We start from the raw sequence: 15,515 nt of genomic DNA, 5'->3' as shown, positions 1-15,515 counted from the left end.
GGGTGGGGGGTGTGGGGTTGAGCAGGGCTGGCTAATTAGAGCCTGTTTTGGAAATTAAGTGTGACCGTTGTGTGTGTGTATGTGTGTGTGTGTGTGCTGCGGGCCCACGCGCCCTCCCTTGCAGACACACGCCTGGCCGCCCCGTCACACTGCCTCCTGAGCCGCGACCAACGCGAAGAGACACCCCTGTGCTTTGCTATATAAAGGCATTTTTCACAGCGCTGTGACCCTCGCTTTGGTCTCTGGGCAAATATAGCCAAATATAAACGTGTATATAAAGTAAGAGTGTGTCTTATTTATTTATTTATTTATTTATTTCTCACTGCTGGTGCAATAGTTAACTCTGTACACTATGACCCCTCTGTGACAAATGGAGCCAGCTGTACTCTCTGTATTTTCTTTTAAACCTGCCTGCAAACATTAATTACTTTATATTTAAAGCAGCCCAAGGCAGGACAGAGCGGTGGAGTGGGGGGGACTGCAGGAGTGAATGTAGTGGGGCTGGGGAAGGAGCGGGGGGGCAACCATCTACCCCCCCCACCCGTGTTGTGAATCCTAAGTCACGCCAAGGAATCCGGAGTTTGCTCTCTAGATAAGACTTCCTTCCTGGGAACTTCCCCCTTAGCAAACAACGCTTTCCTCCAGGTAATCGGTGGAGGTGTGAGGTGAGTGGGGGGATTCATGTTCGCAGACTCGCACACAGCGGGGGTCCACATCCTGTTGTCTGGAGACAGGCAGGCCAAGTGTGGCGGCCCCCCAGCCAGGGCAGGACAGGTGTGTGTGTGCAGCGGGGGTGCGGAGGGCTGGGACAACAGCCCTGGGACTCAAAAGGCGATGACAGCTCAGATGTGTCACATGATCACTCTCACCTCCTTCACCACACAGGGCCAGGGCACTGTTTGCTCCGTCCCACCGCAGGCTGAGCACCCCGTACCTGCCCTGGGGGGGCAGAGAGACCTGGGGCCCTTGTGGTGCTGCTGTATTCATTCTGAGCAGCATCGGTATTGGAGATAGCAGCCAGTGGGATAGAAACCAATTCGTTTTAGTTTTTATAAAGGGGTTTAAAACAGAAGGGATTCAAATCTGATTCAAAAACAACAAACACAAGAACTGCCTTCATTTCTTTTTCTTTCTTTTTCCTTCTTTATATCTGTATTTGTGTTGCTCTCTGATACTCATGCCTACAGGCCGTCACTGTGCCCCCCCACAGCTCAGGGCGTCCTCTCACTGGAGTGGCCAGGTCTCGGGCAATCTTCCTCAACTTTCAATTGTCCAAAATCATAATTTAATCAAACAGCTTCGCACAGCCCAGAGGCAGGCGGGACTCAAACGAGCGAGTGCACAGTGAAGACAATGAGACAGTACGAGCAAGAACACCACATCTGAATCAGAGCAGGCCGGCCAGCACAGTGAGCCACATTTGGATCAGAGCAGCAAAATACTGATGGAAATTAACCCCCCTTCCAAACTCCTTAAGTAACCAAGTCCCTGAATGTGGTAAAGTCATCTGGCCGGGCCGGGCTGAGTGGCAGGGACCGGCTGCGCTCTGGGACTCTGCTTCCTGCCATTCAGTCTCGACGCCCTTTAGACAGAGTCAAGCCCTGCTCTGTTTATCGGCTATATTATTATTACATTCTATTTTAGTTTGCACACCTACACACAATGATCTCTATACACACACCTATTGTGCACATATTGTTATGCTCTCCTCTGTGGAAGTGGGAAGGCCAAGACCTCAGTGGGTAGTGGTGCAGGGACGTGTAAATGAACATGCTAAATATCATGTGACTCTCATTTAACCTAGAACTAGTGCAAACAATAGCAACAACAATAAATAGTATTTCTGCACTTCATGTACTTTACCTCACTTATGTATTGCATCCTTCTACCCAGTGTTTACAATATTAATACAACGGAAACATCCTTGTAAACCAAAAATCATAAATGTATAATAAAATACTACAAACAAATAATAGAAAGCTCGGTAAAGTGAAAAACAGGACACACCATTCTCTTGTCTCTTCTGCTACTCGAACGCCCTTACTGGATTGGTTGATACAGCAGCGACGTCACCACGCTCTCTCTCGCTCAACCGCCAGCCTATGGTTCTCCTTGAACATCTGAGGTGGAGAAGTGGTCCTGGTTCCAGGACTAGCTGTGACCGCGTCAGCCTCTGGAGCAGTAGATGTTGTCTGTGATTGACAGAGCCCCCCATTGCAGCTGCTGACAATGGAGATGTACGAAAAATGGGGGGACAAGTGTTTCTTTAATTTCATTACTGATGGCGGCTGTTCTAGCGGTCATACGGGCACTTCATCAATAACACTCTGAATTATTATTATTATTTTTATTTCTTGGCAGACGTTCTGTTGTATAATGCAGAACACTACTTTATTTTCAACCTCCACCATTTTAACCGACCAGGTCTGTTTTTGTGTTACGTCACAATTTCATGGTCCAAGGTGGTTGAACCTGGTTGTGTTGTGGTCTCTCGTCACTGACACCAAAGTGTGACACTGCCCCCTGCTGGCAGACAGTGCTCCTGCAGTGAAAATGGAGCAGAATATACTCCATATACTCGCCTGCGTGCCTTTAATTAAGACAACAGCTTAGTTACATTACATTACATTAAAGGTGAGCGGGTCATGCAGTGGTATTGTGTTACAGTATCAGTGCAATATAACAGTGCTGTTACACTGGGGGGGTGATACTTACACAGCCACTGAAAGATCGTGTGGTTTGACCACTCAGTGGCGCTGCGGTGCCATTGAACTCAGTGCTGTATATTGCCCTGCGTGTTTCTGAAAACACACATTGTGCTGCGTGAATGCTTTCTGTTCCATACCCCAGTGCGTGAGTACTGTGCCAACTTTCTTGTTGTCTGCTAAGAAATGAACAACAACAATAACAAGCTGGTTTATATACACGTCAAACTCCGTGGAGCAGGTGCGATTCTGTGTCCTGCCACAGCTCTGTGGTATAAATAAGTTATAATTCTGTGGGCCTGGTGTAACGTTGTGCACAGTATGTGTCCAGTGAATACACACCAGGTACAGAGGCTACAGGAAGTATTCACCCCCTTGGACTTTTTCACGTTGTGTTGAGATACAGCCTGACATTTTGATGCATTTAAATGGGATTTATTTTCCTTTGATTGACCTGTCTGTCACTGCAGCAGCTCCCCTGCTGATGGGTATAAAAATAGACTCTGTGTGTGTGTGGCTATGATTTCACCATAAAACAAGGTGATGGAAACATGTAAACATTAACCCCGATTGATCGGCCGGCTGCACAGAGTCTCCTGCTTGATGTCACCGTTGTGCCGAGCGTACTGAAGCAGCCCTGTGAAGGAATTCCCCTTGACTGACAGTGCCAGAATGCCCCTGTGTGCTGTTTATCATCGCACTGACACACACAAACACACAAACATACATGCACACACACACACACACATTACAGAGCCAAACTACACCACACACACATACACACACACACATGAACACGCAGACACACACAGACACACACATACACTCCCACACACCTTACAGAGCCACACCACACCACACACACACACACACACACACACATACACATATACCCCCACATACATAGTCACACACTATATATATATTTATTTATTACATTTATGTTAGCAAAATAAAGACTTTAGTGCTTGACTGCCACATCAAGAGAGTCAGTGTGTTTGTATGTATGTATGTATGTGTGTGTGAGTGAGTGTGTTGTGTTGCTCTGTAATGTGTGTGTGTCAGTGTGTGGTGTGTTTGTGGTGTGTGTGCGTGTATGAGTGTGTGTGTGTGTGGTTTCGCTCGGTAATGTGTGTGTGAGTGAGTGTGTGTTTGTGTATTGTGTGTCTGAGTGTTGCTCTGTAATGTGTGTGTGTGTGTGTGTGTTGTATAATGTGTGATGTGTGATGTGTGTGTGGTGTCGCTTGATAGTGTGTGTGTGAGTGTTGCTCTGTAATGTGTGTAATGTGTGATGTGTGTATTTGTTGTGAAATCTGTACTGTGTGTTTATGTGGCCTTCCTCCCTCTCTCAGGCTGGGTGAGCGAGAGCAGTGATGTCACAATCTGCACTGTAATTGAGATCATTTGATTTCTGTGTTCTGTGGAAGCGCTCTGTACACAGCCTGGCTGACACACACACCCCAGGAGATAAGGCTCAGATCGTTTGATTTCTGTGTTCTGTGGAAGCGCTCTGTACACAGCCTGGCTGACACACACACCCCAGGAGATAAGGCTCAGACACACACTCCTAAACAAGTGTGTACACACACACTCACACAAGCACACATACATACACACACTTCTACACAAGTGCACACACAATACACACTCACTCACAAGCACACACACACACACACATGCACAGTAACATACACACCTACACACACACACAATACACACTGAAACACACACACAACTTCTTAACTCTTTCGTCCCATGCTGAACCTGTTCAATAGGTTTATAGGTTTGTGTGGCAACTGAATGTTGTGTAATGTTGTCCTGCCCCCCCCTCGTAGTGTAACCAGATCCAATCTCCTGATCTCTCCCACTGAGCCGCAGCCAGGCGTCTGATTGGGCCCCGCCGGGCCCTCACTCTGCCTCAGTTCTGCACTTGTTCAGTGTTTGCTGTTGCTGACGATACGATCTGGTTTGACACCAGACATATTAATAGACACGACTGAGGAATAACAATCGGCGCATTTTCCCTGCAGGACGCAGCCAGGGAGGGGCCGTTTCCAAATCGATATTATTATGACTGTTTTCATTTGGTTGCTGTTGTTCATCCATTTTAATTTTTTTACGTAATTTAAAAATCGCTCCTGTCAGTGTTGACCTTTGGGAAACTGAACAACACGACTCAGAGTGTGTAGCCGAGTGTGGGGTGCGTAGCTCAGTGACGCCACGCTCTATCGGGGGAAACAGCCGGGTGGAAAAGCACCGCAGCACCACGGAGAGCACAACAACTGCATCCGGCCACAGCCCAGCCAGCCCGGGGCCTCCAGGGAGCGCACACTGTCGGGGGGGTGTTCATTACATCATCTCCCACACACAGGGCCCTGCCAATCACACACACACAGGGCCCTGAAAACCTTCAGGCCCATCATCACCGATACTGAGCTCTTCCTCCTCTGTCCAGGGTTGTTGTCCCCTCAGAGCCCCGCTCGAGCCACTGAGCTAATGAACGCGAGACACAGCTCAGCCCCCTCAGGTCGGCCCTGGACTCTCGCTGCCGCCACTGGGTTGACATAATCCTTCTGCAGCTCCCCCACCTCCAACAGCAACAAAAACACACACAAGCCCTGCCGCTCTGTTGACTCCGCGGGCCCCTCCTTGGTCAAACATTCACGGCCATTACGGGAGTAATGTTTGACAGAGTGTGCGTGTGAGCTCCCCCGGCCCCGCTGGCCCGTTGAAAAAGCCCTGCGAAAGCACAGAGCTCCCGCTGGAGTTAAATGTTAATGACTGCAGAGACTCGCAGACTCACTGGGGGGAGACGAGCAGGCTGGGGCCATGGACAATAAACCCCTCGCTGACCCACAGAGAGAGAGAGAGAGAGGGAGAGAGAGAGAGAGAGAGGGAGAGAGAGAGGGAGAGAGAGGGTTTGGGAGATGTCTGGACTTTGTTACTTGTTGAACTGAAACATAATGGGTTGAATGGCCTCCTCTCGTTTATAAACTTTCTTATGTTCGTATGTTCTTAGAATGACCCCAACTATCCCTCAGCCCACAGAGGGATACCCCCCACCCTAAAACAAAGACACCCCACGATTTTCAATGTTGCAAAATCAGGTCAGTGTACTACAGCTGCACGTGTGATATTTATTCAGCCAGGCGAGTGAAGGGCACGGATACAAACTGAATCAATGCCCAGATAAAAGAGTTTGAAATAACAGGGTGTGAATACATGGGCCACTATCTGTAATTATTGTTCGCACTGAATTGCTGGAGAAAAACACATCTACGCTAAGTCAATACCTGACTCTACACCTGTGTGTATCTATATCTGTGTGTATGCATTTAATAAGCGAGAGCAGAAGGGAATCTGGTTTCATTGGAAGCGCAACACTATTTAACTCATTCCTGCCCTGCAACCCTGTTCTCTTTCTCAGTCCCTCTCTCCAGCAACGGAACTGACGTTACCGACCACCTGCGGATTGAGATTTTCTAATCTAATTATCTGTGAGGGGGAGGAAATTTAGTTAATTGCACCCCTCCCCCCCACTTAGGCCAAAGAGCACCGCCTCCCCTCCAGGCAGTATGATTGTGTGATACAGGCAGGAAGAAGACAAGAAGGTTCAGGGGTAGGGGAGCATTATCGACAGGATGCCTCGCCAGTCCCTCAGGGGGGCTATTGCTGGAAGACAAAAAAAGAGGAAATTGTGCTCAGCTATTGTCAGCGAGATGCAGGACACGACAGAGTATACAGAGAAAAACAGAGATGAGTCCTCAGCCGTGATTTAAAGGCTAAGACAGACTGGGCAACTCTTACTGGGGCCGGAAGATCGCTCCACAGTTTCGGGGCCCTATAACTAAATGCTCGACTACCTGTGGTTTGCTTGTGTATGACACTTTAAAACCTGAGATTAAAACCTGCTTCAGCAACAAACACACTCCTGTGGCACGGCACTGGAATCAATCTCCTTGGTTCCCTGTGGAGACAGTGGATCACAGCACAAGCATCAGAGTGCAGCACATCATGTACAGTAGAATACTGTCACAGAATACATAGGGCAGACATATTGGATTCGATGCCAGGCTATTGTTCATATTTGCAGTACCGTACTCGGTGCAATACAGTGATACATGTGTAAAGATACTGTGGCAAAGCTTTACAAACCTGAGAGTACTGGCACCGGATCTCCTTCAGCCTCTCGGTGTTCAGGTCACAGGGGACTCTGGACACAGTTTCATTCTTACGTCCTGTTTTTGAAGAACCCTATGGTTGCTATGCGGACTGTAGTTACATTGGAAAATGTTTGATCATCTTCCGAAGGCCAATGACATCATTCCTCGAACCAAACCATGCTCACTGTTGCAATTTGTTGTTCTTCGGAGAAGATTCGCTGACGGCTGCCTCCACATGATCTTCTCTGAGTTCTAGACCAACAGCAAAAATGTTCTTTGTATTTACAGCACTAGAACAGATAGTTGTCGGACCATATCATCAAACATCCTGATTTACAGTAGGTGAGACCGGGGCTGGTTGTCACATGTGTGGGTTTGCACACAGCTCATATCTACCACTCTAGAGGGCTCTGACAAAAACATGTAACATCAAAATGTGTGTCTTCTTCATCTGAGGTCAACCATTGTGTTATTTCAACTGAAAGTCACAAAACATTGAGGTGAGCACATTTTTAATTTTTTTACCTCCAAAAATAAAATAATGGTGTCCCACTACTTTTGTAATAAAACTATGTTACACTGGGGTATTAAAAATATATAAATTATATTAATAAAGGAAAGACTCAGTTATCTTTTGATACTTTATCTGGAAGACTGTGCTACATCATGCTAGGTAGTCAGCGTAAAGTTAGTATAGCAGTCTGGTTGAGGCAAGATGTCACATGAAATCTGGGGCTGGTTGTCACATGTCGATATTGCAAAAAGATCAGTGTAGGACATACAGGGAAGAACGGCATAATTTGAATACATTAAGAATAGACAGATCTTTCCCCTAGAGATGGAGAGGCAGCCAGTGGAATACATATCCAGGCCCTTTATTTACATAAAGTGATAGAGTTACTTTTGAAAAAGGTAAATTTACATTCACTTGGAAAAAATGTGTCATCTGGCTGCAACAAGGCATTGCTTATGTTCTGGTGTGGTTGGACCACTACAGCTTTAACTTTAAATGTTATTACAGTTTTTGTTCAATTGTTTACAAGCATTTTTCTAAAAGGGTGACATGAGTATCAACAGCATAAAGGCAATTATCATATCCCTAAATTCATTTACAGAGCTTTTAATCGTGTTCTTGCCTTTGTACTTTGATAGCACATCATTGACATTGTTTTGCAAAACTGTAAATACAGATTTCATCAATGAATACAAAATCCACTCAAAACTGTTTTGTTCGCACTTTGGTAAAACCATGTGCCAAATTGAAGCTAGATAGTTGCAGTTGTGTTCATCCGCTCAGTCAGTCAGCAAACTGGCCAATCAGCGTTGGTCAATCAGCACTATTTAATGGGTAGTGGGCTGTTGGTACCCTCTTTTGACACAGAAACAATGGAAGCTGGGAGAGGGAGAGGAAGAGAAAGGGTGCGCTAGAGAGGAGGAAGAGGAGGACGAGGCCGTCAGAGAGGAACAAGACCACGAGCCATATCTGATGAGATTTGAGCAACAATAGTTGACCATGTCATAAACCATGGACTGACCATGGCTGACACTGGACAACGTGTTCATCAAAATCTGTCCAGACTGACTGAGCTCAATCATCCAAACCTTCAGGAAACTTGTGAAAGTATTCTATTGGTTCAAATGTACAAAGCAAATTACATGACAGTATGTACAGTAGGGGAGACTGGCGCTGGTTGTCACACTTTTTACTCAATCTTCTATTTCTCTGGCCCCATACATCATATGCCGCTATTTTCAATTCCAAGTGAAAGAATAATACAGTGTGTACAAATGGACATTGTTTAGATCTTCACTCTTCATTTCAACATGCATTTATACATGTTTAAATAGACAGAGCACACTTGTGACATCCAGCCCCGTCACAGGGTTGGTTGTCACATGATATGGGATTGGTTGTCCGTTATATTTATTGCCTTTTTAACAAACAATCACAGATATTCTTAACACTATTGATATTGATTTCATTGAACATCGTAATTTTGTAATTTTTCTTTTCCTGGGTGTGAGCCGTAGTTAAACCTAGCAGACACTGGGCATATAGCAGGATTACACCCTGAACAGGACTGTGAGGCAGAAGTGCTAACCACCGTGCAACCCATTTATTGAACAGGTTACAGTTTCTCAGTTGTGTACAAGCACATTCTGAACAATATTGTCAATTTTCATGTGTTCACAAGACGCAGAACTCAATGGCCTTTTTCAAAACATTAATGTATTTTCAAAATGAAATATTTTTCCCACAACAAATACATTCAACAAAAACGTATATTATCTTCAAAATGTCGAATACATTTACCATACATACATACTGTACGCAAAATAATTAATACAAACACAATCATATTATAGCTTATACTGACTTTGAAAGCAATATCTCATAAGTAAATCATCTTTGCAGATTCTTAGTCATGACTCGTAAAATAGAAACTCATAACAAAATTCAAAAGTATTAGGCATGGTCTCTCCTGTCATTTTCATCTGGCCACAGATGTTCGTCTACGTCACACAAAATATTTTTCCTAACCAGGCAGTCTGTAAAATAATGCTTTGTTTGCCTGATCCAAGCCTCAGCACTTATGTCATCACAGGCAGCCTCCATGGCATCACGGAGGGCAGCCTGCACATGGGGATGACGGTTGCACACTTTCCAACACCAGGCGGAAAAAAGGAATGGGGAATATGGTGGGAGGAAGACATTCAACATATGGGGATGGGTTTGGGAACATTCTTGAACCTTGCAAATGACACTGTTCTCCCGAACCATGTCCACTATTGCAGTTTCTTGTCGCCGACGGTCACCTCCACATGCTCCACATGCTCTTCTCTGAATTCTAGAACAGCAGCAAAAACATGTGTTATTTACAGCAATAGAACAGAGCTGTCCAGCAGGACCATATAATCAATCATCTTGATTTACAGTACTGTACATACTGTAGTGTAATTTGCTTTGTACATTTGAACCAATAGAATACTTTCACAAGTTTCCTGAAGGTTTGGATGATTGAGCTCAGTCAGTCTGGACAGATTTTGATGAACACGTTGTCCAGTGTCAGCCATGGTCAGTCCATGGTTTATGACATGGTCAACTATTGTTGCTCAAATCTCATCAGATATGGCTCGTGGTCTTGTTCCTCTCTGACGGCCTCGTCCTCCTCTTCCTCCTCTCTAGCGCACCCTTTCTCTTCCTCTCCCTCTCCCAGCTTCCATTGTTTCTGTGTCAAAAGAGGGTACCAACAGCCCACTACCCATTAAATAGTGCTGATTGACCAACGCTGATTGGCCAGTTTGCTGACTGACTGAGCGGATGAACACAACTGCAACTATCTAGCTTCAATTTGGCACATGGTTTTACCAAAGTGCGAACAAAACAGTTTTGAGTGGATTTTGTATTCATTGATGAAATCTGTATTTACAGTTTTGCAAAACAATGTCAATGATGTGCTATCAAAGTACAAAGGCAAGAACACGATTAAAAGCTCTGTAAATGTATTTAGGGATATGATAATTGCCTTTATGCTGTTGATACTCATGTCACCCTTTTAGAAAAATGTATGTAGGGAGGTGCCGTATCTGTATAAATCATGTTTAAAACTGAGTATGGCGGTGCCCCTGGCAACAAATTAAAAGAACCAAATTCAGACATTAAGAGAGCAAAATGTACAACAATAGATATAAACATTAGTGATCAGACTGATGACAGACGGCCCTACACAGCCCATGATGCCAAAACACACACACACATGGATTTGCATGTTTCCAGGTCATTGAAACCCAAGCTGCAGCCATTGAGGCGTAAACAACGACACGGCAACAGCAGTTCAACAGGCGCAGACGCAGGCCGTGGTCTCGTGTACGTGCTGCTGGCTGGGCCGGTCGAAAGCCCTCCCAGTGAACCCTGTGGGCGGGGCTTTCCACCGAACAGCAGTGTAAACAAACAGCCCGAGGACGCTCAGGAAGAGCTCAGGGGATGAAGAGGAGGTGTGAATTGAAAACTGTTACTACTATTGCTGTTATTATAATGCCAAGCCTGTTGCCTGGCTGGGGTTCTGCCAGCTGAGACAGAGAGCATCTTGTTAATACATTAATAATAATAATAATAATAATAATAATAATAATAATAATAATAATAGACATGATGTGGTTCAGGACAGACAAACACATCATCCCGGACCAAGTGTCTCAAAGAAACAAAAAATATCAGATGTGATGAACTGTAATACAACTGCCTACACTTCACTGTGTTTACACTGCATTGTACTACACTGTACTGTAACACACTGTATTATAACACACTGTATTGTACTACACTGTATTATAACACACTGTATTGTACTTTACTGTGGACTATAGCGTACTGTATTGTACTGTGCTGTACTACACTATAATGATGCAGCTACACCTGCAGTGTCATTCCTGCTCGCAGACCAGAGCCATCATTTCTCTAGGAACGTGTCTGGATTTCACTGCAGAATCAGCTGAGTAAGACTGTGTCACAATGAAATGGAGTCTCACCCGTTATTATTATTGGTAGTAGTAGTAGCAGTCGTAGCAAATAATAATATTAACAACAACAATAACAACAGGAGAAGAACAGCTAAAGTGGTGAAGAGGCTGGAGCAGACACGGCACTTTGGGACATGAGACCAAGTGGCTCCCGGCAGTGTTCCACTCTACGCAGCCCTGCAGGGTAAACAGAGGCCCGGCCCTGTGACAGAGGGAATAAAGGAGTGGAGGATGAGGACACTGTGGAAATTTCCCTGCGCTGTCTTACCCTGTAGAGTCAGAGATGAAGGATTGGGGAAGGAAGAGGAATGGGGGAGGGGGGAACCTGTCTGACAGGAACCAGCTCTATGGCATTCTTCTCTCTCTCTCTCTCTCTCTCTCTCTCTCTCTCTCTCTCTCTCTCTCTCTCTCTCCCTCTCCTTGGCTCAGTTCAATTCAATTCAATTCACAAAGGCATGACTACATGACAAAAACAGAGACAGTGGACAGGGCGATGGGGACACTGAGTTCAGTCCCGCTCTCCGAGCATCCACTGCAGATACACCTGTCCAGACTGTGCCTGTGACTTTCGGCCACTCGGCACTCTGGGTCTCATGCGCTCTTATTGAACTGCTGTGCTCCCTGCTGCTCCTGAGTACTGAGGTTTTGTTGGCACTTCTGTAATTTTACTGTAACTGCCCCTCTCCTGTGTGCCATTCAGTCAGTGAGTCAGTGTGTCAGTCAGTCAGTCAGTGTGTCAGTCAGTGTGTCAGTCAGTCAGGCAGTCAGTCAATTACAGTTTTTCTCAATCAATGCCAAGATCGCCAAATGACAGTGTACTGTATAGTGTGATAGTTGCCAACTATAAAATACAGTCAAATTGCTAAACCTGGTCTATGTAGCCAACTGAATAGCATTGCTGTCAAACAGTCATGGCACACACTGCAATTTCAACAAAACATGTATTCATACATTCCTCATTACTGTATGTAGCGCCCTTTACAGAAAACAGAACATAAAACAGCACAATGATGTACATTAGGAACGGCAGTGTATGAAAAATGAAAAGTTACTGCAAGTTCATCAACCTCATGAGTCATCCAAACTCTCCTCTCTGTCTGGCCACAACATTTCATCTGCATCACACTTGATATTCTCCAATGCAACAAGGGGAAAATCATTTGGCATGATGCAGCCCACTACAACAATCTGCTGTGACATCCTCACAACCAGCATCCATTGCACCCAGTAAGGACAGCTGGTCATGAGGAAGCTGATCATGTACCATCTCCATGCAGAGAAGAACTCCTCAATGGGATTGAGGAATGGGGAGTATGGTGGGAGAAACTCCATCAAAAAATGGTGGGCAACAAACCATTCCCTGATTGTATTGGAATGATGAGAACTTACGTTGTCCCAAACTATGTGTTAGCAAGTAATTTCTTACAACCCCCTTTCATTCGGAATGACATCCCTGTGAAGAGTGTCCAGGAAATCGTGGAGACGGTGTGTGTTCTAGGCCCCAGTGATGGGGATGTGGGTGATAACACCATCCTCACACATGGCAGCACAGTAATGTTCCTCCACGCTGCCCTGGCACAGCAGCAGTGGCTCGGTGACTAATGATATTACAGCCCCGTCTCCTGACTTTGGTCAAGATTCCTGCCTCATCCACATGGGGATTCATTAGCCTCCAGCTCCATCACTCTTGTAAAGACATTGTAAATCACACAATTACAGCAACACATGTCCCACATTGTAGAACATATTGTGCATATACAGGTTAATATGTCAATACCGAAGGGAAAAGAGATGACAGCACTGTGTAGTGTGGAGAAGTACAATGATTAATTCTTCCCTGTACATACTGGTACCTCAGCTCCTTCAATCTCACCATTCCTCTCCAAAGGTTCCCTGTAAGTTGATTAATTGTCATGTGATTTCTCTTCAGCACCCTATCAGTTGTGGAGAGGCTGACGGTGTTGACATTTTGAAAGATGCCGTCACCTTGTATGAATTTCTGTTAGTCTGATAGCATTGTTTTCTATGACCATATTACAGGTTTCAGTTTGTTGTTGAGCAGTGTACACTACTCCTCTGCACCACCACGGGGTAGATGCTCAATCCTAGACCGTAAACACAGTACAGTAAAGTCAACGTATTCTTCATGAATTCTGACACATGCATTGGCTATGTTTACTGGAATAGGAATGTGAATAAAAATTGCAGTACAATATATGATTACACACTTGTTTGTCTCTCCTGAATGTCTGGGTTATTGACAACAGTGGACCAGCACACATTGAGCTGCACTCTCTGTCATACGTAGGCCATGGTTGCTTACATGGTCTATACCTGTTGCCCGTATATCATGTGAGATTGCTCTGTGCCTTTGCCTTGCTCTGGCTCAGGCTATCCCCCTCACCACACCCCCACGCCCTTCCTCTTGCCCCTGTCTGTCTCCTGCCTGTTCCAGATTCCACAATTGTACATTTCAGTCTTGCCCTCGCAGTATGAATGTGTTTGAGAACGGTAAGCTAAATTTGACAGCATGTGCAATGGGATGCTCTAAAATGTGAGAAAATATAATTGTTCCGCATCTAGTCAAGTCAATCCATCTGACAACTATTACAACAATACCACATAACTGCTCTTTATCTTATATATGTTTGACAGGTTATTGTGACTGCTGGTTGCTCTATTTAGCTGTAAGGATTTACACAATGAACGTGTATAATTGCATGTGAGAGTAATGTCAATCAATAGAAAATGAATGTAAACTATTTTCATCAGCAAGTCTTCCTTAATGCATTTTGTGTGAAAGCAATGAGAAATGACTATAGTCATGTGCAATGACCCAATGGTGTGGAGTATTTCACACACTGTATGACAAAGTTCTTTTATAGTTATTCGATGCAGAAAATCTGCAACACAGCAGGAGAGGCACTGTAGTTCTGCTTTGCGAACACCAGGGGGCAGCAGTGACCCACATTGAGCACCTGTGTCTCTGGGTCTTGGGTCTCTGTGTCTCTGCGTCTCTGTGTCTCAGTGTCCTGGGGTTTCTTCCCCTGATGCCCATAGTGCCTGGATGTCCCTTAAATCTGTGGCTCGTTGGTGTAAAAGTGTGCTTCGGGCAATGGAAATGATCGATGGATGGATGGACTGATTGATTGATTGACACTGTGTGTCTTCTGATGCTCAGGCAGGGTGACACAGTAGATGAAAAGCCTCCACACACTACACACAACCCCATAGAGCACCTCTGGGAGGACCTTTAATAAACCAGATTCTACTCTATACAAAAAACAAAAAATGCAGGACATAAAAATATTGTATTGATAATTTGTTGTTATTATTATTTATATTATGATTATTGTTGTTGAGGCTCACCTCAGTGCCATGGAGAGTACACTCTATTTCACGCGGCTTTCCAGGGAAATCATGATAATGCGATGAGTGGGGGGTATTGCCACAGAGCGAGGCTGGGCTGGCGGTTGAGCACCGAGCCAGTCCGGCCTGTTTGTGGCCAGCCCTGCTTGTTTGCTGTAGCAGATCACACAGCCCGGTTGTGCGAACCGGAAAAACCTGTCTCTGCCTGCGCGTACAATGGGCCTTCTGTAGTCTGGGGTCTTTGCTCCGGCTGCGAGAGACACGGTCGATACAATGGCCCGGCAACCCGAGAGTGCCTGAGGCAGCAGCTCTTGTGGAACGTGTGAACGACGCAGCCCGGCCCCTGTGGCTGCCAGTCAGTTTCCCAAGGGCCACGACTGGAAGTCTGTGACTGAGGGCTGAGGGGATCAGAGAGCAGCAGAAGATCAGTGAAGATGATCTATATAAGCACTATATGAGCGCCATACCAAATAACAGAGAAGAGAGCCCTGAGCGCCACTCCACTCTGTGGCCCCGATTGTGTGTGTGTGATTGTCACAACCCGCTATGACAGTCCAATCACTTCGATTGGCAGCTTCAGTCAGAACCCATTATTCAGAGACCATTGCAGTATTTAAAATAAATCCCAAACATCTGAGAATCCACAGCGACACAAAGCACACAGAGACGTGTGGCTAACTGTCCGCTCTGTCCAGTTGTCTGTTCCTGTTTTCTCCTACATTTAACTGGATCAGCGTCTCAAGAGACATCTCTGTGA

Source organism: Amia ocellicauda, chromosome 5 (assembly GCF_036373705.1).
Source record: "Amia ocellicauda isolate fAmiCal2 chromosome 5, fAmiCal2.hap1, whole genome shotgun sequence".
NCBI classification, from domain to species: Eukaryota; Metazoa; Chordata; class Actinopteri; order Amiiformes; family Amiidae; genus Amia; species Amia ocellicauda.
The sequence above is the reverse complement of the archived record's forward strand: the minus strand, read 5'-3'. Positions refer to the sequence as shown.